General features: G+C 50.7%; 1 long non-coding RNA gene across 1 annotated transcript; it reads left to right on the forward strand.

The window, feature by feature from the left end:
* Positions 1 to 1,259: 1,259 nt before the first annotated feature.
* On the forward strand, positions 1,260 to 24,034 carry LOC132435530 (uncharacterized). Its single transcript, XR_009521567.1, has 4 exons — positions 1,260 to 1,321; positions 19,658 to 19,736; positions 21,847 to 22,181; positions 23,548 to 24,034. It is a non-coding gene; the product is annotated as an uncharacterized lncRNA (long non-coding RNA).

The following is a 24,034-nucleotide window of genomic DNA, read 5'->3' on the forward strand; positions in this document are numbered from 1 at the left end:
ATAGTGAGTTGGGATCTGGGCTGGACAGCCAGACCCCAGACAGACCTAATCTCTCAAGGAAGCTGCAGCTGCCCTGGGCTGTAGGGAAGGGTGAGGGGACAGATGCTGGCTAAGGAACTCTGTGCTGTATCTAAACTGATGGTTCTTAATTGTTTTAAGAACTATTGATGTTTCCAAAATCGATCTTCGTTATAAAGTGGCAAAGTTTGCCAGGGATTCCTTAATTAAAAAGAAAAAAAAAATAAAAGTAACACAGATTCCAGGTTTGGACTCTAGTATCGTTACTCTCACTCTGATATTTTTTCAGGAGAGGAAGAAGAGGAAAGGAGAAGCAGCAGTAGGTGGGCCCGAAGTTATACCTGCAAGAATGTCTTGTGGGTCTTGACAGAGAAGGGTTGAGAAATGTGTGCCAGGAAGTGGCCAGTTTCCACCTGCGTTATTTCATCACATCCTCATAACTACCCTGAGGGAGAGGGTGTTATCTTGAAGATAAGAAAACTGAGGCTCAGGCAGATATGTGACTAGCGTTGGGGTGGAGAACTGTGTCCTCCAGAAAGGTTCACATCCTAACCCCTGCCACCTGTGAATGTGGCTTTATTTGGACATGAGGTTTCTGCAGATGTAATCAAATTAAGATGAGGTCCTGTGGGTGGGCTAGGCCGATGACTGGGGCCCTTATAAGAAGAGGGGCATTTGGACACATGCACAGAGAGGACACAGGGAGACGCCACGTGGAGATGGAGGGCAGAACTGGAGTGGTACATCTGCAATCCAAGGACCACCAAGGGTTGCTGGCAACACCAGGAGCTAAGAGAGGCAAGAAAGTGTTCTGCCCTGGAACCGTCAGAGGGAGTCTGGCCCGCCTGACACCTTGATTTTGGACTTCTAGCCTTTAGAGCTGAGAGAGAGTGACTTTCTGTTGTCTTCAGCCACCCAGTTTGTAGTAATTTGTCATGGCAGCCACAGGAAATGAATGCACCAAGTACTCACCTTGCTTCCACTGTGTACTTGAACCTGAATTAGGTTCTCTGATGCTGCCTGCATCTGGCTCCTAAGGTGACTCACTCTCCAGTACTAGAGAAGGACATGGAGCTAAGAGGGCCTTGAAGGAAAGAGGAGTGGAATTTCACCGGGTGGAGACAAGAAGAGGGCAATGCGACCGAGGGCAGACAGCGAACCCCAGAGGGCTGGCCCTGGGGAGGGACTGGGTGGACCCAGATGCTGGAACCAAATGCTACAAGGTCTTAAGACCAGAAGGAGGCATTGGGATTTGGTGCCGTCCATGATGGGGAACTTTGAAGGCGTGGTAGCAGGCAAAACGGTAAGAGCGGGATGAGAATGTTTAAGATATTTGCGCGTCATTGAGGGATGGGCGGAAGTGAAAGAGATGGCTTTTCCCTGTTACACCAGGAGTGTTCCCAGAAGGAGGAAAATGGAGAGTTCCCTAAGGACATGTGGGTGCTTGAGAGCGGGAGAGAAAGCGGGCAGGAAGGGACTGTGAAGGTGGCCTGGCTGCGGGGGACGTGCGTGGAGGGAGGGGTCCGGGCGCCCGAGGAGGACGGGCTGACTCTGGCTGAGGGCGCTCAGCGCTGGAGACGGGAGAGCGGAGAGGGCAGCCCAAGGGACGCTGAGGAAGTGAAGCTGGACCGGAGATGCTGACATGTACAGCGTACGTGACTCCTGACGATAACTAACCCTGGAAAGGCATTGAGTGCGGTGCTGGTGAGTGACTCAGAACCCAAGCACGCTGGTCCTCTTGTCATGTGGGCGGCCGAGCTGCGCTGGCGAGATGAGGCTGAGTAGATCATGAATGTGCGTGGGAGGCCGACTGCACCGGATAAAGAGTTAACGATTAAACCGCTGGCGCCACTACAATGGGCTGGGCTGGCCCAGGGTCCTTGGGGCTGACCCCGTTGCTCTCCCGCCCTGTCGGCATGTGGCCCACGTGGGGACACCCCAGGAAGCTCAGCCCGTGGGGCCCCAAACAGCAAGGCGTTTTAGTTTCGGAAACTGCCAGGACCGGAAGTTAGTGAGGCTGATTGAGAAGACCAGTTCGGCTTGACTTGAATTTGGTAGGAGCTGGAGAAAGGGCGGGGCGGGAGAGCCAGGGTCTGATGCGGGCTCAGGGGATCCTGCACTCCTCCGGGGGGCCGGGGCTATGATCCCCTCTTTTCTGGGGGAAACTGAGGCTCAGAGAGGTTCAGCAGTTGACGGAGCCTCCGTAGATGGCAAGGGTGGCCGAGCCAGGAATGAGGGGGCAGGCCTGTTGGCTCCCAGGCCCCCCAGCCCGAGCCCCCACAGCAGCACTGCCTCCCCCAGGCTCCTGAAGCTGCGGGACGGTGTGGGGGGGGGGAGCCTGAGGCCAACGGGAAATCGGAGCCCAGATCCCGCCTCTGGCTCTGCCCCGTTTCAGGTGCTTGTGGGGGGAGACGCCGGAGCAGGGCTGAGGACCCTACACCACCAATACCTGCCCGGTGACCCTAGATGACCTCAGGGCTTCTGCAGAGGGGTTGACGGTACCTTCCTCTACCTTCCTCTGGCGGGTGTGGCTGCCCAGGTGACATTTTAAGGTGCTGTCCAGTCCTAAGATTGCAGGGTTTGTGATTTCTGGAGATCTGAAGGGACAAAAAAATGTCTTTGTGTTCAAAGGAGCTGCGCTTTGGGCAAAAAGTCACTCCCTTGGGGCACTGGACATTGCTGCCCCCCTGTGCCTGCCCAGCGAGCTTCCTTTGCTCTAGGCTGCCAGTCACCGCCCTCCGGCCCCATGATTCCTGCCAGGGCATAGCGGCGGTCCAGCCGTCTGGCTTCACTGGCTGGGCAGTTCTGCCTCTTGCCCCACGATGCCCCACCACCCACTCTCCGGGGTCTATGGAGGGAGCCTGCCCCACTCTCACCTCGACAATGGTGCCTGCGTCTTGGAGCGCTTCCGGAGCTCCCCAGACCTCTGCACTTCACACGGCAGGCCTCACCCCTGCTCAGAGCCCCCCAGGGGGTCCCCAGGATGGCCTCGCTGCCCGAGGACTCCCTTGGCCAGAGCTGCTCAGAGCCCCTGGGCTCCTCTCCCTTCTGGGGGGCCACAGCCACTCCCCAGACCCAGCCCTTCCAGCTCTTTCCAAAGCAGGAGAAATGCCGCCTCTTGGAGGAGACTTCCTACGGAAGACGGCACACCCCCTCTCTTCTGCCCGCTCACAGGGGGACCACCGGTCCCTGGGATGGTCCTTCCCCAGCCTTACACGCCTTTGATTACAAAGACTGTACACAGGTACGGCTCCAGAGGCTGTCTAGTGCCTCCCAGACGCTGGCCCGGAGCGGAGGTGTCTGCGTACTCACAGCGTGTCCTGGGGAGGCTCCCTCCTTTGCCTGTGAGGGCAGAATAATGCACTCCACCCCCCAAGGATACGCACATCCTCAGCCCCAGAACCTGTGAATAGCAAAGGGACCTTGCAGGTAGGGTTAAGTCAAGGGGATGGAGGTGGGGAGATTATCCTGGATTATCCAAATAGGCCCCAAGTAATCTCCAGGGGGCCCTTAGTGCGGAAGAGGGAGGTGGAGAAGTCAATGTCCCAGTGATGCTGTGTGGGAAACACCCAGCGGGCCAGTGCCGGCTTTGAAGGTCGAGGTGGCATAAGGCAAGGAGCGCGGGCGCCAGAGGCTGGAGGAGACAAGGAAGCAGGCTGCCCCCGAGAGGCCCCGGAAGGGACACAGCCAACACCTTGACCTTAGCCCAGTGAAACCCATTTTGGACTTCTGGCCTCCAGAAGTGTAAGATAATAAACTTGTGCTGTTTTGAGCTGCCGCGTTTGTGGTAATTTGTTAGGTAATTTCTATTTGTGGCAACAGAAAGCGAAGAAACCAAGTGACGCTTTTTCTCATGACCTGGGAACAGAGGGGACAGCTCTCAGTGTGCACATGTCCAGGGTGGAGCTGGCGGGTCCCGGAGCCTCTTGCCTCCGCCCCAGCCTGGCAGCACCCCGTCAGCGCCACGCTCAGAGAACGAAGCTTCCCCACACCTCTCCTTGTAGCTGACCTCATAGCGTTTCCGCAGAGGCTCCCGGGCGCAGCCGCAGCAGGACACCCTTCTCTTGTCTGTTCAGCTGCTCCTCCTAGGAGGAGAGCATCAGGGCTGGAGGAGGGAGGCCCTGTCCCGGCCCCCATGGGCTTTCAGTTCAGCCAGGGACAGGTGTGTGCAGAGAAGATCCCCAAACAGGGCCACGCTTGGGCCGTGGTCACAGGGCATTGGGAGGGCATTGGGGGTCACGGGGCATTGGCCCGCACTGAGAGGGGAGGCCAGGTCTGCAGAGGGTGAGACAGGACCGGGGACCCGGCAGACGATGGAAGCTCGGAAGCCGGGGATCCAGAGGCAGGACCGGGGTGGTGTGACCCCGATTCCTCCTCTTCCTGGGCCCTTGGAGTCTTCCCAGCCCCCCGAGGGATCTGGGCCCCTTCGGCTGCTGGGCCGTGAGCGGAGCTGATGTGAGTTCTCACCGACTCAGCAGACCTGGAAGCCGTGTGCTCATGAGGTCGGGTCCACAGACATGGAGCCCGTGGGCCCCATGCACTTGAGTGAGTGAAGCGTGACCTTGGCTCCTGAAGCCTCGGAGATTCCTGCGTTAACTCCTCATTCCCGCAGGGTCTGCCTATCTTGGAGGATTAACTGGGTTTAGAAAGAGCCCCGGGGTCTTGTGAAGGGCGTGTTGTGTGCGGTGGAAAACATGAGTACAATGAGCTGATAGGATGGGAGACCCAGGAAACAATCACAAGGAGTTAGTGGGAATGGGGGGCGGCAGATGTCAAGCAGCGCAGTGGCCACGGAGGGACAAAGGCCACCTTGGAAGAAAGCCTTTGACTCTTGCTTCCAAGCTAAGGATCTAATTTTAAAAACTACTCTCGAGTCTTCTCTGTTCCAAGTGTGTGAGTGTTTTAAACTGTTTTCCTGGAGACCTAATTCCACGCCCTGTACAGCGGGGCCCGGGCGCCCACAGGTGCTAGAACAATGAATAAGTTATTTTGGAGAAAGGCAATCATACTCAGGCACGGCCAGAATAGGAACTTTTAAAAATAAACGTTTTTGGAAAATAAACTTTTGAGACTCTTTAGTTGAGAAATCAATGAAACCCATTGCGGTAGCCTATTCATTGGCATTTATTCTGTGATTTTATGGGTAAAAATCTCGTTCCCTGAATCCTTAAAGGGGAGTATATCCCTCCCTTAAGACTATTAATACATAATAAGGAGAGTCCGGTGCCCCTTAAAATAAATTTGAAATCAAGTATAATGTATAATGTGCAGACACTTACTATGTTTTACTCAGTGAATATCCCCTGCCTTTGTATTTCCATAAAATGATCATTAAGGTAAAATAAATAAAACCGGAATTTTATGATAAGTGAGGTTATTCTTCCCCATTAAATTTTCTATTAATTAATTCAACCCTCAACAGTGATTTGGTGAACACGATGCCCTTTTGTTGTAACCAAAGCTAAGGTCTGTGCTCGGCTGGGGCACGTGTACTGTTTCACTTAATCCTCACAAGAATTTGATCTGGTGGCTTCTATCATGACCCTCAATTCAGACATGAGGAGACTGAGGGCCAGAAGGATTGCGTAGTTGGCCAAGAGTCACACAGTGTGTTGGGAGGGACGAAATCCAGGCCCAGGCGGTCCCCTCCGCGTTGTCACCTCTCCGCAGGGCGGCCGGGAGGCCACAGGCGTGAGCGGCTCCCCCCAGGCCAGGGCAGGCTCTCCTTCTGTTAGCATTTACCAGATGGCTCCTGCCCAGGCACCAGCTTTGAGGTTGGATGGATGTGCTGTCCTGGCACCTCCCAATTTTTGCCAGAGCGAGAGCCGGACGCAGGTGGCATCGAGGCCACTGGCAGTCGGCCGGGGGCAGGGGCAGAGGCAGCAGCAGGGAGCTGGAAGTTGACACATTTTTCATTTTAAAGTTTGCTACACTGACTTGTCAAGTAGAAGTGAGAGCTGTGCTGATTTCAGGATGTTCGGAGGTGACAGGCAATGCTTCTTAACCTCGTAAGGGGCGTGTTCACTAATTGGGCCCGTCTTAAGGGCACGGAGCGTATTACTGAGACAGTGCGTGGTTATGTGGCCTTTCTGTAAAATTCCTTTAAAAAATTGAATTGAGAAAAGTCCTTTCTCTCAAATCAAATGAAAACCCTCATCCCTAAGGGCATGACCGTCGTACCCCAGGTGTCACCTCCGGGGGATGGCAGCTCTGTGGAAGGTGAAATCATGGTGCACAGTGTGGGCGCTGGCTGCCACCCCCGCCTCCTGGGCTCCCGAGGCTGGTGTGTGCCTGAGGCCGCCGGGCCTCACCCTGCTCCTCGTGGGTGGGTACCAAGGGCCTGGGTTGGTGCCGTCCCCGAATTCCCACCGGGTAGGTGACCCTAACCACCCGCAGCGGGGGACACGAGCTGGGGCTCGCGAAGCGCAGGTCGGTCTTGCGGGGTCGGGGTGCAAGGCTGCTCTGATGGAGAGAGCCCCGCAGCAGAGCACTCCCGGCTGCTTCTCCAGAGAAACAGTGACCCAGATCTAAACTCCTCCGAAACTCCCTCCACCACAAGAGCGCCCGCTCTGAGAACCCGGGTCAGGGTGTCTTAGGGGTGATTCCGAGGGTTTCTTCCTGTTCGTGGACTTGGGCAGGTCCGTGGTGGCCCCCGTTCCCGATGGCCGAGCACCTGCTGGGGCGGCCAGGCCCTGCGCCCCAGGCTCTCCTGCCCCTCCCTCGGAGGCTGATGGGCCCTGGTGTCCGTGTGCCCTGTGCGTGTGGGTGAGGGAGGGGTGGGGAGAAACGCAGCTCCACAAGCACGAGTGAATGAGAACGCTCAGTGAGCTCATGGTCACAGAAGGAAACCAGGAGAACTTGGGGCTGTGTCAGTGCTTCGCTGGACACAGTGTGTTAGCAGAGTGAGCGGCCGCTGTGGCCAGGCTGAGTGACAGCCCTGTGACTCTTGGACCTTGGGCTCTGGCCTGCTGGGTGACCTCAGACGTCCTCAAAGGGAAGTCTGTGCTTCTCCGTCCTACTCGGTACACAGCAGGACACCAGTGCCCCAAACTACAGGCCCCGGTTGCCCCCTGCCTTGCCACCCCCCACCTAGCTGGTCCTCTGATTCTCTCTCGACAGGTTCATTCTCAGGTTTGACACTTGCTAGCTGTGTGACTGTGGGCGAGTGTCTTAACCTCTTTGAGTCTCAGTTCCTTCATCCATCAAATAGCTACGAGGAGTCTTACTTTGGAAGACTCTGGTGAAGGTGCTAGGCATCTTACATAGGGCCTGGCATTGGGTGCTTAAAAGGGATGTCACTTCCTACCGTGCTCCCGCTGTCTTTAAAGCTGTCACTCTCCTCCCTCCTGCTTCCATACTTGTCCTGTCTAGGGGCAGACCTGTGCTCTCCGTGGGCCGTCCCTCTGCTGCACCTCCGTGGGCTCCCCCCCAACGTTTGACGGCCCCTGGTTGCTCCTGGCCACTCGGGCAGCAGCGAGGCCAGGAGAAAGGAGCAGCAGTGTTTTCCCTGAGTGAGACCCTCCTCCCAGGCTGATGGGCGGGAGAAGGCCCCTTGGGGCCGATCTGCTTGGAGCACCGCCAGCCGCAGGATCCTAAGTCTGAGGCCTTTCCTTTTTTGGAAAAAAAGGAAAAGAAAAAAAAAAAGTGTTTTCTATGGCTGTTCAGTTGTAGAGACCAGTTTTCCCGGGGAGCTGAGGCACGCAGGCCTGGAGTTGGGGGTCCCAGGGTAGAGGCAGGAAGATGGAGGGACTGGGTCATCCTGTCTCGTGGGGGAAAGGTGGTCTCTGAGCACGTCGTTTGGAAGGCCGGCATCGAAAAGTGAGTGTGTATGTGTTGGGGGTAGCACCGGACCCCATCCTTGCCAAGTGTGCCCCCTTGTCCCGGCTGCTCTCACGAGGGTGGGGAGCCCGCTTCCCAGGAGGAGCCGTGGGGACCTGTCCTCGACCCTGGCTCGCAGCCGGGCTCTCAGCCTTGCAGAGGATATCATGGGGCCGTCGATGGGGAGAAACAGGGCCTTGTCTGTTTGTCTACTACACCCAGGTCACCGCAAGCTTGACCTGGTTCCGATAGCACTCTATCACACCACTCCCTACTCAGAAAAACCCCTGTCATTTAGGGATTTCCTATTTACCTTGCAGTTTTATGGCCACTTGGTGAGATGGTCATGACTATGGCCTGTGTATTTAGCTGTAGAGGTAAATTATATATTAATCAGAATCTCTCTCCGCATTTCTCTCTCGGTGTCTCTCCTACACCGACACACGCACACACACACACACACCCCTCGTCGACACAGCTGAGGCACAGAGGTGTCGGGGGTGGGTGAGGGCTGAGTGCCCAGCAGCATGTTCCTTTTTTCACTTCGATCAGACGAGCTTCACTTTGCCGGTTTGTCTGCTGGAGCTCGCCCTGGGTTTTCATTTGAAGAAGTAATTCTGTTGCCCCCTGCCCGCCCCACGGGGCTCTGAGGCACCTGGGGAGTGTTCTCCAAGCATCTAGGTTTCCAAGCCTGATGATGCAGGGAGGTGGAGGTCTCTTTGGCTGTGAGTCTGGGGGCGAGGGCCAGAAACCGAGGGGGCTGCACTAGTGTGGGGGGCGGGTGATAGAAAGAGCACTTCAGGGGTGAGAGAGCATCTCTCTTTAGAATCCTTTCTGGGGCAGCATCGGACTGTTTTCTCTCCTAGAGGCAGCTCCTCTGTGGCCCCCTCAACTCCTTCATCCGTCCTTCCTCACTAACCCGCCATCCATCCACTGTCTACTCACCATCCAGGAAGCCCTCCCTCTCCAAGGCCGCCTCCGGTCCCACCCGCCGCTCCTGGTGGCTGTGCGTGGTGACTGGGGAGTGCTGGCAGCCTGCGGTTAGCTGCATCCCAGGAGATTTGGGGCGTGGGCCTGGACCCCTACAGCAGGACCCACTGCTGGACCCAGGGAGGCGAGCGGGGGGAGACCCTGTTACGGCCTGATGAGAAAGTGCAGTCTGGCTGATCAGGGTGTAAGCTCAGGGTGGGAGACAGCAGAGGTGGGTGTCCCGAAGGGCAATTTGCTCTGAGGGTTCTTCCTGTAGTAACAGAGTCTCCAGCTGGAGCGGGTGATACGGGGAAACCTGGGCGGGTCAGGGAGACCGGGTCTCCGCTACTAGACCGGCCAGCCTCGGACCACCAGGGCCAAGGCCTGGCTCCCATACCCGTTGCCCACAGATGCCCAGGATCCCGACCTGGGGTCAAGGGGTAGACGGGCGTGTGGCTGGAGAAGGCATCTGCAAGCACGCTGGGCACGCGTCCGCCTCCGAGCTCTGTTCCAGCCATTCCCTGTGTCTGGAAGGGGTGCTCCCCAGATCGCCCCTTGACTGAACCGAGCCTTTGCTGACCTCTTCTCCCAGAGAGGGCCACGTAGACCCACTTAATTCATGCAAGCAGCTGTCCCCCTCCCCCGCCTCCCAGGCCCCCTTCCTCACTCTTTTCCCCCCAAATATGTGCGACCTTTAACCCAACATAGCCCTTGCCTGGCTGCAAGTGGGGAGAGTTCCTCTCTGCTGGTTGCCTCTGAAACGCTGACAGGGAGGGAGGCGGCAGCGCCTAGCTTTGAGGAGGGGGAGAAGTTTGGGGCAGTTATCACGGGGCTGGCAGCAGCTCTGGGTGTCAGGGCAGGGACTCCAGGCTGTAGGAGGGAACCGGCACCTTTGGGACTGGGGTATCCCCTCCTGGGAGCCACTCAGGTAAAGGCAGGGACAGGGTCAATTTCTGGTCCCAGCGGTGGGACAGGGTCAATTTCTGGTCCCAGCGGTGCCTCTGACCTTGTGTGACCTTGGGCAGAATGCTGTCTCCCTGGGCCTCGGGTTTTATCCGTGTAATGAGGAGGCCAGACTAGAAAAGCAGTAAGGCCCCCTAGAGACCTGGGATTAAATTTAAGGCCACAGGTTGAAGACGGAGGGCTTCTTTCACTCCTTATTAGCATAGGAGAAGAGGAAGTGCGGAGTTAATATCCAGGCATGCCTGAAATGTGAAACTAAGAAGCAGGAATTTTATTACTACGTTGGGATTTGGCACTGGGTTCTTTTGCACAGAATTTAGGTTTGTAGGTTAATTATAAAAACGTTACCAGAAAAAGAAAAAACCCTCCTGATTTTTCACGGTTGATTGATCTCGTTGCTGCGTTCTCTTCTGTCCCTTTGATGTCTGCATCTAGATGATTCTGCCGCTCTTTGGCATCAACAGCTGACAGTGGGAAAGCGAAGGAAGGAGGTGAAGGCATTTAGCATTGTTACGTGTTGGTAGCTCTGATGAAATCATCAATTTCTTCACTCATTTGTCCTTTCCTGCATAAGAAGAGGAGTGAATGAATAAACGTTGGGATCAAGAAAGGGTGTGGAGAGACCATTTAATAACTTCATTTATCTCTGCTCTCTTGGCCTCTACCTGCTATAATGAAAAATTAGGGAAATTGAAAATAAGCCATTTATTAGATCCAGGAGGGAAGAAATGCAAAGATAAAGCAAGCGAGCTAGGATTTAGCCCTGTACCGAAACTATTGATAAATTTGGAATTAACACCCGTCTCAAGGAATTTGAGAAATTTGAATAGGGTCATTGTTTTCGCTCATGAAACAAGCATCACGAAGTCACGTGACAGTATGCAATGCGTCCACACGAAAGGAAGCATGTTGAGCAAGAAAATAGCATTTCTATTTCTTTAGACTCCATTTGGGGGCTCGGCTTATTTCTGCCTAAGCCCATGAGGCTTGATCAAAGTTGTCAAATCATTCATCTGTCCCCCCTCCCATTTCCCTCTGTGAGAGAAGAAGGGTCTTTGGGAACCTCTGTACTTTTGAGGAGTCTGTGGACGTATGGCTCCATCTCCACCTCTCCTGCCCTTGCGATGCTTTCCTCTTCTCCTTGAGATCCTGGATGTTTTGGAGCAGGTCAATGTCATCCTCCTGAAATGACCTACTCTGGCATCTCTTGAGCTGCTCCAAGCTGCACTGGCAGCCCTTTGGGCGTCTGTACTGACTGTCCTACAGGTAACTCCGTCATCTTGGGGCATCCCTTTGTCTTTCTGCCTTTTAAAAAATTCACTTACTTGAAGCATAATATGCATACAAAGAAGTGCACAAAGCATAAGTGCCTGTCTTGATGAATTATCATAATGTACACATGCACTTGTCAAGAAAAAGAACCTCGCTAGTATCCCAAAACTGTCTCGTATTTGCCTCCCAGTTACCACTCTTATCCTTCTCCCCAGAGGTAACCATTATCCTGATGTCTAACAACAGATTAGTTTTGCTATTTTTCATCTTTATGTAAATTGAGTTATGCTCTTTGAGAAGAAAGTGTATTGTGTTGTAGGACAGAGTATTCTGTAAATGTCAAGTAGACCACATTGACTATTCAGGTCATCTCTATCTTTACTGATTTTCTGCATGTTGTATCTACCAATTACTGATACAGGGGTGTTGGAGCTTTCAACTATAATAGCTAATGTGTGTACTTTTTGAAGTTCTATCAGTTTTTGCCTCTTGTATTTTGATGCTCTGTTATTAGGTACCTATGTGTTAGGGACTTTTATGTCTTCTTGGAGAATTGACCCCTTTGTCATTATGTAAGTCCCCTCTTTATCCCTGATAATCTTTCATATTTTGAAGTCTGTTTCGTCTGAAATTATGTAACTACTCCAGCTTTCTTTTGATTAGTGTTAGCATGATATATCTTTTTCCATCCCTTTACTTTTAATCCATCTGTGTCTGTACATTTAAAGTGGGTTTCTTGTATCCAACATATAGTTAGTTGGGTCTAGTTTTTTATCCCCTCTGATAAACTCTGTCTTTTAATCGGTGTATTTAAATCATTCATGTTTTAAGTGATTATTGATATAGTTGGATTAATATTGACCATATTTCTGCTTACTATTGTTACATTCATTTTTTCTTTGCTTCTTTTTTCCCCATCTCTTCTGTTTTCTCTGATTTTAATTGAACATTTTATATGATTTCATTGTATCTCCTCCGAGTATCGGTGATACTTTAAAAAATTTTTCAATAGTAGTTGCCTTAAAGTTTAAAATACACATTTTAAACTATTCTATGTCCACCTTCAAATAACACTGTATCACTTTAAAATTCACTCAGGTAACTTTTAACTGACAGTTTCTAATCCCTCCCACTTATCCCTTAAATATTGTTGGCATTCATTTTCTTTATTTACGTGTTATAATCACTCAACACATTGTTACTATTACTGCTTTAATCAGTTATCTTTTAGATCTATTAAGAGTAAGGAAAACAAAAGATTTTATTTTACCTTTATTTATTCCTTCCCCAACACTTTTTCTCTTTTAAGTAGATCTGAATTTCTTACCTATATCATTTTCTCTCTCTCTGAAGAATTTCTTTGAACCATTTTTTGCAGTAGAGGTCTGCTGGTGATGAATTCCCTGTTTTTGTCTGGTGGAGAATGTTTTTATTTCTCCTTATTTATTTATTTATTGAAAACAGCTTCATTGAGATATAACTGACATACAAAATATTACACACATTTTAAGTATACAATATGGTGAGTTTGAACATATGGATACCTCTGTGAAAACATCACCACAATCAGGTAATGACATATTCATTACCTTCAAAAGTTTCCTTGTGTTCTCCCTTTTGTTGACATACAGAAAACTGTACATAATTACTGTAGAAAATTTGAAGAGTTTTCTCCTTCACTTTTGAAGGATAATATCTCTGGATATACAATTCCAAGTTGGTATTTTATTTTTCTTTAAATATTTTGCTCCACTCTCTTCTTGCTTGCATGACTTCAGGTGAGGAGTATGCTGTAATTTTTGTATCCTTGTTCCCCTGTAGAAAAGGTGTTTTTCCCTCTGACTGCAATTCAAGATTTTCTTTTCCGCTTTCATTTTCTGTAGTTTGAATATGATATGCCTAGGTATAGACTTGTTGGTGTTAATCCTGATTGGTATTCTCCGAACTTCCTGGATTTGTGATTTGGTATCTGTCACTAACTTTGGAAAGTTCTTGGCCATTCTTGCTTCAAATATTTCTTTTGCTCTATTCTCTTCTCCTTCTGGCATTCCAATTATGCATATGTTAGACCTTTTGAACACATTCCACTGTTCTTGGATATCTGTTCTATTTTTTCATTCTTTTTTCTCTTTGCCTTTCAGTTTGAAGATTTTATTTTGACTTATCTTCAAGCTCACTGATTCTTTTCTTGGCTATGTCCAGGCTACTAATGAGTCCATCAGATGCATTCTTCATTTCAGTGTTTTTGACATGATAGTGTTTTTAATTTACTTTGATTCTTTCTTAGGGTTTCCATCTCTCCACTTACATTACCCATATGTTCTTACATTTTGTCTACTTTTTCCAATAGAATCCTTAACATATTAATCATAGTTATTTAAAATTCCCTGTCTGATAATTCCAACATCTGTGTTATATCTGAGTCTGGTTCTGACGATTGCTTGTCTCTTCAGGCTGTGGTTTTGTTTGCCTTTTGGCATGCCTTATACTTTCTTGTTGAAAGCCAGACATGTTGTGCTGGGTAAAAGGAATTGATGGAAATAGGCTTTCGTGTGAGGATTTATGTAAATCTGACTAGAAGCTGGGCTGTGTTTCATATTTGCTGTAGCTGTGTGTGCCAGAGGCTTCAAATCCCCTGAATGTCCTTGTTTCTCTCCCCTCTTGACTGTGGGCTTCCCTAAGCTCTCCTTCTCAGAGAAAGGCTGAGTCTTGCAGCTTTTCCAGTTATTATACTGAGACCTACTGGTGCCATGGTAAAGCACTGGGAAGGGGAAAGTGTTCTATTATCTTCTGATTAAATCTCAGTCTTTAATGGACCTGCGTTTTGAGGCTGTGACCATCACAAGTAATGTAGTTTTGTCTCCCTGTCTTCTACTCACTTCCTTGGATGCAGTGTTCCAAATCTATTTCCTTGAAACTATGATCCCTGTTAACTATGTTCCCCTGCCTTTCCCCTGATACATGATCCAAGAAGACTTGGGGGGTGCTGTATTGGGAGGAATGCCCTTCCCTCAGCTGGGATAGGCCTTGGCAAACTCTTCTCCCTTGAGGAGTTGGCATTTGTTATGGAGAATGCTCTGGGCATATTTCACATGATTACCTTTCCCTCCCCCTGCCAGAGCCATGAGGGGATCTTTCTTGGATCTTCACTGTGAGAACTTGGTGGGGTTCCCAGAGGTAAAGCCCAAAATAGTGTGAGAGCCCCCCCAATCCCATAGCTCCAGAAGTTTTCTTTTTTAGGCTAGTCCACACTAAAAGACTCCAGCAATTCATCAAAATTGCCTTTTAAGTGTCCCTACTAGTTTATGACTTCAGCAGATTTTGCTCCAGGTAAGATCTTGGCTATGACTCTGGATGTACCTGCCTCTCCAGGTTTGTGGGTGGCAGTTTGCCCTGCAACATCAGTTACCTAATGAGTCCAAGAAAAGTCATTGTTTTTCAGCTTGTCCAGCTTTTCTTGTTGTTGTTGTTGTAAGGATGGTGGATGATGACTTCAGATCTCTTTACATGTTGGAGCTGAAACCAGAAGTCTGATATTTACCATTTGATCTTCTCTTGAGTTGCATCCAATGCATGTTTTCACAGTTTCTCTCTTGTTTTGGATGAGAAAATCTTCTAGTAGCTTCCAGAGGTATGTGGTAAATATCTTGACACCTTGAATATCTGACACAGACAGCTTGTAGAACCTTCTGTTTGTCCTCAATGTTCTTAAATTTCATGATGATTAACTTGGGGTGTGTCTATTTTCATCTATTTTACTGGGCATTCAATGGGTCTTTTAGGCTAGAAAATCATGTCTTTTAGTTCTCAGAAATTTTCTTAAACTATATCTTGATCATTTCCTTTCCTCTGTTTTCCTTGGTTTCTCTCTCATACGATAACATATTATCGTATGTTGAACTTGTTGAACTAAACCTTCAATTTTGCTCTATTTCTTCTATTTCTCTATTTTATCTTCTAATCTTTTAAATGAGATTTCTGTTCTTGATATTACATTTGAAATTTTCCGTGGATTTTTTTCCCTCTAAATATTCCTCTAAAATATAAATATTATAAAAAAGTTTCATTTTTTATGGATGCCATATCTTCTTCTCTCTCTGTTTTTGATGTTTTCTTCTCTGTGCATTATCTCTGTTTCCTCCAAGTAGCACCTCTTCTCTGTGCTTTGGTTTCTATCTCTCATGTTAGAGGCTTTCTTCAGATGTCTGACACCCTTGGTGCCTGGCTCATATGTACGAGTGGGACATAAGAAGCTGATTGGCAGCACTGAATGTGTGATTGAGATTGCCGACATGGCTGGGCTGTTTTGCTGGGGAACTATCAACATTAGGACCTTTATATCTTTCTTCTTGTGCTGGTTTAAGTTCACAAGGAAGGATGGTTTAACCTTCTTCCTGGAGGTGACAGGCTAGACATTCTGGAAGTCGAGTGAGAAAAGAGAGCTGGGGATGGGGTACAGGGTCTCAATATTCAGTATACAAACCTTCATTTGCCCCCTGTTTCTGTATGGTACCCCAGGCTTCAGCTGTGCCTGGAAACTCCTGTCTAGATACCTTCCATTCTATTCTCTCCAGAGCATAAACCCTCAGTCCTCTGCTGAGGTGGGAAAGGGGATTTGAAGACAAAACTGCTTCATAAACAGACTTTCAAGTCATTCCATTTATAACTCCACTTTTACCTTCAATTGCAGAAGTATTTGGGACCACCAAATCCTGAGCCCTCCGTGGATTCTGCTGAGAAAATCTGGCTGCTTCTTGGCAAGGCTGCCCTTAGACCTGGGATGAGAGCTTTGGAGAGTCCCGAGTTCCCTCTTCCAGCTGTGCCTTTTCACAAAGACCAAGAGGACATGCCTACCCAGAGCCTGAACTTCATTCTGTCCTTCTAGAACGTACTTTAAGGGAGATGGAGTCTTGAAATTCCCTGTCCAAATGACCCCATCCTTGCTTCTAGGGCCTTCGTGGATCTCTTTCCAGGGCTCATCCTCCTGGAGTGGACAGTGCTGCCAGCATGTGTACACCTAGGCCGAGGGGTGGCCGAGAGGCAGTGGTTGGTGGGAGGTGTGGACGGAGAAATGACAAGGCCCCTCCGGTACGGGAGGAATCGGGGGTGGGAAAGAAGAGACGGGGCCAGGCTCTTTTTGTGTTGCCGTATTCTGGTGTAGAACTCAGGGACATCTGAGGACTCCAATTGGAACCTGGCTGTTACGGGTTGAATCAAGTCCTCCTAAACGGACATGTTGGGGTCCTATAACCCCCAGTACCTCAGATTGTGAGCTTCTTGGAAATGGGGTCTTGTAGATGTCATTAGTTGATGAGGTCACATTGGAGTAGAGAGAGTTCCTAATCCAATGTAGTTGGCATCCTCATAAGAAGAAGGCCATGGAAAGACAGAGACACAGGGAAAAGGCCATGTGAGGATGGAGCTAGTGATCGACAAGCCAGGGAAGCAAAGATCGTGGACCTTCACCAGAGCGAGGAGAGAAGCGTGGACGGTTTCTCCCTCAGAGCCCTCATGAGAAACCAGCCCTGCCCACACCTTGATTTCAGGCCTCCAGCCTCCAGAACTGTGCCACAAGAGATTTCTGTCATTTTAAGCCCCCCAGTGTGTAGCACTTTGCTATACATTGTCCTTTTATGTCACCAAGTAGGTATAGTAGTCAAGGTAGAAGAGAGATGGCATTTTTCAAATCCTTTCAATGAAGTTCATTATCTTGGTTTAGCCATTTTTCAGAGTTAGGGCACGTGGCTTCCTTTGACACTCCTGCTCCATCCCCACAAAGGAAGAGGGTGATCTGGCTTCTTGCATCCCCCAGTTCTGGTTTAGGATCCAGCTTTATCCCACCTACCCAGCCAGTCACCACCCATCCTGCACTTCCCAGCATTTTCCCACTGTGCTCTCCCCATGGCTTTTGCTCCTAGCAGGTCTATACCAGCACCATCCGATAGAATTTTCTGCTGTGATGGAAATGTTCTTTATCTGCTCTGTTCAGTATGATAGCTACTGGCCATACGTAGCTATTGAGCACTTGAGATGTGGCTAGTGTGACCTGGAAACTGAAGTTTAGAACTTATTTAAGAAAAATGTAAATTTAGCACATGTGACTAGTGGCTATCATATTGGATAGTACAGCTCTATACTGTATTATCTATACTGTACAAAAAAAAAAACCCAAAAGTTTTTGTTTTCAAGGTCACGAGGGAGGTAATAAAAGTAAAGGAATGTGTTCCACCTGCCATCTTTATACTAGTATCTCTTCCAAGTCTTGAATTTTATTTCAAAGAGATCTTAGAACTAAACCAGCCATAGTGAGGTAAAAAGAAAAAAAAGAAGTTCTGGTCCTGTGCAGTCGATGAGCCCTGTTATACGGTTCTGTGCAAGGAGGTGGCTTTGCAGAGGTCCCTGCTGTCACAGGTGAGGGGCTGGCCGGGGAGGAAGTGGAAGTGCTGCCTGGGGTCATAGGACGAGCTTGGGACCCCTGCCCCCAGGCCCGCTTGTCTCCCTGCAGCCCACCTTTCCTTGTCACTCAGGGGTCGTGGGCCAACTCCCTGGATCCTCGGTGGTCCAACCTCCTGTCAGGTCAGGGATGCTCGGAGTTTCCAGAGGCTGCACGTTTGTGACTCGCGAACATCCAGGTTGGCTTCCCAGGTCCTGCCGCCCCTTGGCTGCTGGAAAACAGATTGGGTTGTTGAAAACATGAGTGCGTGTTCTCACAGAACCTGAGAAAATCACACCTGGTCTTTGACAAAAAAATCTGTTTGTGTCGCTCTGATAATCACTTCCTACCTGGTGGGATGACAGGCCATATGCCTGCGAAGTGGCCAGGGGAGAAGACGGTCTACCCTCACTGCACCTTGCAAAATATATTTTCCTTGCTGATCAGCTCTAAATTATAAAGAATCGAAGCCACAGGCTTCTGCTTGCAAACAATAAACCCAGTGCAAACTGCTCCTGGAGGTGGAGGGAGCGGGGACCTGGACTCTGGCCCCGAATCTTCGTGACCTGTGTGCTTAGGGGTAAAAGCAGCCAATGGGATTTTTAAGTTTAGAAGTTCAGTGTCTGGGGTTGAGGGGAGACGCCAGCACACCGAGTGTAAACCAGGCCTCGACTGAGTGAGGAAGGTTCGTCTGTAGAAAGTGGGACTTGCTTTGGGGTTTGGTTTACTGGGGAGCCCTGCCAGGCCCTCCTGGACACTGGGGCAGGTCCACACAGGGAGGCTCTGTATGCTGAGCCCCAGCGCTCATCTCACACCATCCTGATGGTTCGGATGCTGAAAGGTGGAAGGTGAGCTGTCTGTGATGCGGGCTTTCCTGCCTCCCCTCCCGCCCATTCCTGGCCCTCGGGACTATTTGAATGTGTGGCTCAAGAATTCAACCCTTAAAGTGGTCACTGTCCCATGGAAGCTAGTGCCCACGACACAGAAATGAGAGCGCAGGGGTTTTTGTTCTCTCTGTCCCCTTTCCCCAGAGTTGACCAGAACTATTCTAGAATGACCGGCGTCTTTCTCACAACACTGGTTCCGGAACAAGTGACAAGTGACCCTGTGACCTTAGGTTGATCTTAAACGTTACACGTTTTGGTTCTCTTACCTGTGACTGCAAAGGGTAGTGTGAAAAGAAATCAGGTTAAGAGATGCAAAAATACTTTTTAAAATAAGTTACTGACTTTAGTTAGTGTCCATTTCATTATTTGAAATTTACTTGTTATATAAATAGTTCATTATGTGTTGGACTTGAGATGATTCACTCCCCTCCCTTAAAAAATTATTCACATCCTTTGTGGTCCAAATTCGTTGATTATTTGGAAGATCTGAGAAGTGAAGTTTCTTGGATTTTTCATTACCAACAGGAGTGAATTTGCAAAGGCGTGCTACATGCTGAATGTGTTTCCCCCAAATTCACATGTTGAAGTCGTCATCCCCAAGGTGATGGTATTTGGAGGTGGGGCCTTTGGGAGGTGATGAGATTGTGAGGGTGATGCCTCCATGTATGGGCTTAGTGCCTTTATAAAGAGACATGAGAGAGATGATCTCTCCCTCCACCATGTGAGGACGCAGCAAGAAGGTGGCCATTTGCAAGCCAGGAAGAGAGGTCTCACCAGAACCCGACCAGGCCGGTGGCCCAATCTCCTCCAGCCCCTAGAGCTTGGAGAAATAAATGTTTGCTGTTGAAGCTGCCTAGTCGGAGGGATTCTGTCGGAGGGATTCTGTTACGGCAGCCAGGACTGGCCTGTAATTGACAAAGGAGCATGGCTTGTAATTGTCAAAGCAGGCGCTGTGGTACTCGCAGGTACTCTGAACCACACACGATGTAAATACCAGCCATTCCTGGGGTCCTGCTTGAACACCTCTGTTCCCGCAACCCCAGGAGATGCCCATGGAGGTCCAGGAGTCAGCTCTTTTTACCATATTAGATTCATTTTTCTGTTATCATCCAAGGAACAAAGGGTATTAAAGCAGCACTGTGACAGCAGTGGGCGCCAGTTAAACCAGAAGGAAGCCCAGGCCAGATGAAGGAGAGAAACCATTTATTCCAGAACCTGGAAGTGACGCTGCTAAGCACAGACTAGGCCTGGCTCCCAAGGACCCTGCTTCAGGTGTTTCTTCCCTGATCTCTTCCAGCTGGAAGTCATCTCCCTGTGGAACCCCCTCAGCGCAGCATCTGCTCCTTGCCTTGGGCACTTATTGCTGTCTGCCTCTGGTGAGTTATTTCTGAACCCGCCTTATCTCACTTCCTGGACCTCTGGTGCCTCAAGGGTTGGGACTGTCGTAACCACCTGTTATCTTCCTCCAAGGCCTTTGGCTTTCCTCCGAGGCCGAGGGCCTCGCACAAGAGTTATCATTTAGCTGAACCCAGCCCTGTGTGGTGTCAGAGCCATCCCTGGATGACAGGGCTGAGCAGTTTCTCTGCACCAGCAGGCTGGCACCCCGGGCAGGGTGGCGGGCAGCATCCCAGCTCGGCTGCCATCTTGGGATTTCAAAGGCCCCTGGAGGAAGTTGCCCTGGGGAGGTTATTGGCTCCCATCGCCATCTCCTGCCATGTTCCTTCCTCCTCTGGGTTCAATGTCTTTCCATCAAGTATCACCTCTCTCTGCTGTATCTTCTCTCACTTGCCTCCTGCCGGCTATTTCCCCAGTGGATGGTCCTTATTCCATTCTCCCTGTTTAGCGCTCACCTCTCTGGACCCTGCATCTCCCTCAGCCTCCCTCTCCCCTTCCAGCCAAGCTTCTCCAGCGAGATGTCCCCTCTGTCTCATTCCTTGGCCACAGGGATTTGGTGCCCTTCCCCTTGCTCCCCTGGGCTGGCTCTGGGTTGGATGTGAGGTTTCAGTGGCCTACTGTTTGCTGGACCTGTGTGCTCTTTTTGGTGTTAATCCGACTCGCCCTGTCTGCAGCATCTCACCCTGTCGATGCCTCTCTTCGCGAAGCCTCTGCTCCCTCGGCATCCTCGTCAAACTCTCCTTTTGCTCTTCTTGAATGGCAGCATCTTACTGGCCCTTCACTGACTCCTCTTCTTGTTTAACTGTTAGTGTTCTTTGCCCTCTGCATCCCCTGCTCCCCAATGCCAGCCACTTCCTTTCCTTCTCCAAGACTTCAGCGACCACTTGGATCTGATACTCCCAAATCCACCGCTGCAGCCCTAGCCCTTCTCTGATGCATTTCTAGCCACCTCTGTTTCCTTTGTCATAAGCACCTTGAACCCACATGTCTAGGATAAAAGTGAAGGCTTACTGGCCAGTATCTCTGGCTATTGTTAACAGCACCACCTTCATCTGCTTGCCCAAGTGAGTCGTCCTAGGCTCACCTCTCTCCCCAGCCTGGTCCAACGACAAGTGCTCTCATTCCCCCATGTGGTCAGGTGGGCTATGCTCTGGTGACAACTATCCCCAAATTTCAGCGGCCTAACACAGTAAACATTTGTGTCTTGTGCACACAAGTGTGATGTGGGTTGGACATGTCTCCTGGCAGCTCTCCTCCAGGCAGCCACTCAGGGATCACGCCCTGCTCTATCTGCATCAGAAACACCTGGAGCCCGGAACACGCTAGGTGCCGCCGAAGGGGAAGAGCAGACCAGAGGATCCCGCAAGGAGCCTGGAAACGGTTTACGACACTTCTGCTTCATCCCGCTGACCAGAACTCAGTCCTGTGGTCCCTAAGCTAACTGCCAGGGAGGCCGGGGAACGTAGCACCCCGTTTGCCCAGGGAGAGGAAGCGGTTGGATGCCCTGCCCCCTTGCCCTGACCCGCCCCCTTTGCCCTGCCCTGCCTCTCTGCCCTCACAGCTCTGCTCTGGTCTGCACCCTTGTCATTTCCCCCTGGGCGAGTGGGTGCTGCCCTGGCCAGTCTCCCTGCTCGCAGGCCCTTTCTTTCTGACCCAGCCCTTCCTCGTCCACGGAGCACACCACCTCCTGCTTAAAATCTTGCGGCGCTCGACTCCTGTGCTCTTAGGATGCAGCCCAGTCTCTGTTTTAGCAACAACCAGGAGGTCGTTCATGGCTGGCCCCTATCAACCCCTCCATCCCTAGTTCCCACCACCCTCCCCAGCACAGCTTTCTCTCCAGGGGCAACAAGCTCCCTGCAGTTCCCCAGACATGTAGTATTTACGATATCTACGAATGCCCCTGGCCTTACCTGCAGGTGTTCCCTCTTCCAGAACATAGCCTGGGATCTGGGCCCAGGCCAGCTTGCAAGGCACCTCTTCGGACCCATCTTTTCGCAGCCCACTGTGACAGAGTCAGCGGTTCTCTCCTCTGGGCTTCCAAAGCCCTTTATTAGGACTCACTGCATTTTCTTCCTATTGTTTTTCCAATAGGAGTCTGACTTCATCTGAAAGCCTGGAGGTGACCAGGGCCTCTGTGTGCCCATCCCTGTGCTGACAGCTTTGCATGTTTTAACTCATTGGATCCTGTGAGAGAGGCGTTACTCTGATTTCTATTTAAAACATACTGGGGAAACTAAGGCACAGAGAGGTTAAGGAACCTGCCAAGCTCACACAGCCAACAAGGGTGGGAAGCAGCTTGGCTCCAAGTCCACAGGTGTGGCCTCCATGCTTCATAGTCTGTCGCCAACAGTGCTGGACAGTGTCCATCTTCACGCCCGTCTCTCACCCACAGAATGCTGGTCACTACTGGTCGGTGAGATGCACAGGTGAGTTGGATCCATCTTCCAGTTTTTTGTTTTTTTTGCGGTACGCGGGCCTCTCACCGCTGTGGCCTCTCCTGTTGCGGAGCACAGGCTCCAAACGTGCAGGCTCAGCGGCCATGGCTCACGGGCCCAGCCACTCCGCGGCATGTGGGACCTTCCCGGACCGGAGCACGAACCTGCGTCCCCTGCATTGGCAGGCGGACTCTCAACCACTGCGCCACCAGGGCAGCCCTTCCAGTTTTCTTTAACTCCCTCCTCCACCTACTTCCATCCATGTTTCCCTACTTTTGCCTTCTTGGTCCGTTTCCATAACTTAAGAAGTGCAACAAGCATTCGTGAGACTCTTGCTATACTTTGTTTAAACAAACGAACTTGATCTTGTCCATAAAAGTGGTCACCGCTCCCCTTGACCAGTCACTCCAGGGATGTCATCGCCGCCTGAGACGTTTCGAATGGCTTCCTTGGGAAGTGATTGCAGAGATAGCTGGAAAGCCATTCCCATGACTTCATATCATTGTCTGCACGACACAAGCAGTATCCCAGGGATTCTCCCAAATAGGTGTTGCTAACTAAAAGCACTTTGCTCAGCATATCATCTATGTCAATAACTGTGCAAAAATGACGTACTTTAAAATTCCCATTCCCTAAATGCTGCGTGTTTGGGGGAAGCAGAGAGGGGTATATGTTAGTGAGCTAGGGCTGCTGTAGCCAAGCCCCACAGACTGGGTGGTTTAAGCAACAGAAATTTATTTCTCACAGGTCTGGAGGCCAGAAGCCTGCGATCAAGCAGGGTTGGTTTCTCCTGAGGACTCTCTCCTTGGCGTGTAGCTGGCCCTGTTCTCAGTGTGGTTCATGTGGGCACCCATCTGTGCATGTCTGTGTCCCAACCTCCTCCTCTTATAAGGACACCAGTCATATTGGGTTAGGACTGCCCGTATGAACTCATTATAACATAATTACCTCTTTAAAGACCCTCCCTCCAAATACAGTCACATTCTGACATCCTGGAGGCTAGGGCTTCAACATATACATTTTAGGGGGTTGGAGTTCCACCATAGCAGGCACTGACTAACGCTCTGGCCGCTCTCAGCTCTGCATCCAGGGCCCCCTCGACCTTGGATGAGTCCCCACCTTGCTGGGTTTCACTTCCTTCTCAGCAACACAGGGAGTCAGACCAGATCACCCTGGGTCTTTACAGCTTCCACGTTCTGCTCTGTGATGACCTGTAAAAACATCACGTTAGAGTGAAATACTGCTTCTGTGACACAGGCCTCACAAGGGCGTTCAGCGTTCAAGGCCACGGATTCCCGTGCGGTCTGAAGTTTCTCAATATTTGACGACAAACTTTATTACCCCTTTCTGTTGGCAGGCTAAACATTCCTCCTGGGCTCTGAAAGGAACCGCAGCATCATCTTAGCTGGAAACATCCTCTGCGAGACAGTGTTTGCTGTTTTCCAGTCTGTTGAGCCCCAAGCTGGAAGCTCTGGATCCCGCACGGGAGGAAGGAGGGTGTCTGGTCCCTTCCAAGCAGAACAAGGACACTTTCTTTCCAGGGAGGCGCTATAGACATGCACTGTGAAAGCTCAAAGCCAAAGCCAGCCAACTGCGGAATGGGAAAGAGTCAGCAAGGACAGCAGTACCCTCCTCCCTGTGGGCGCCCTGGAGGACCCGCTTGGTCACAGCACTGAGTGGCTTCCTGGGAGCCCATGGTCACTTTCAGGTTCCCTAGAGTCGGCCGGGAGGCAGTGCTTGGAGCAGCTGCGTGCAGCCTGTTCTTTATGGAGCAGCGACGTGGCAGGCTCTCGGAGTGGACCCCAGCGCCCTGTCTGCCCAGGGCAGGGGTGGCGTGGGCCCAG

This window comes from Delphinus delphis, chromosome 12 (genome assembly GCF_949987515.2).
Source record: "Delphinus delphis chromosome 12, mDelDel1.2, whole genome shotgun sequence".
Lineage (NCBI taxonomy): Eukaryota > Metazoa > Chordata > Mammalia > Artiodactyla > Delphinidae > Delphinus > Delphinus delphis.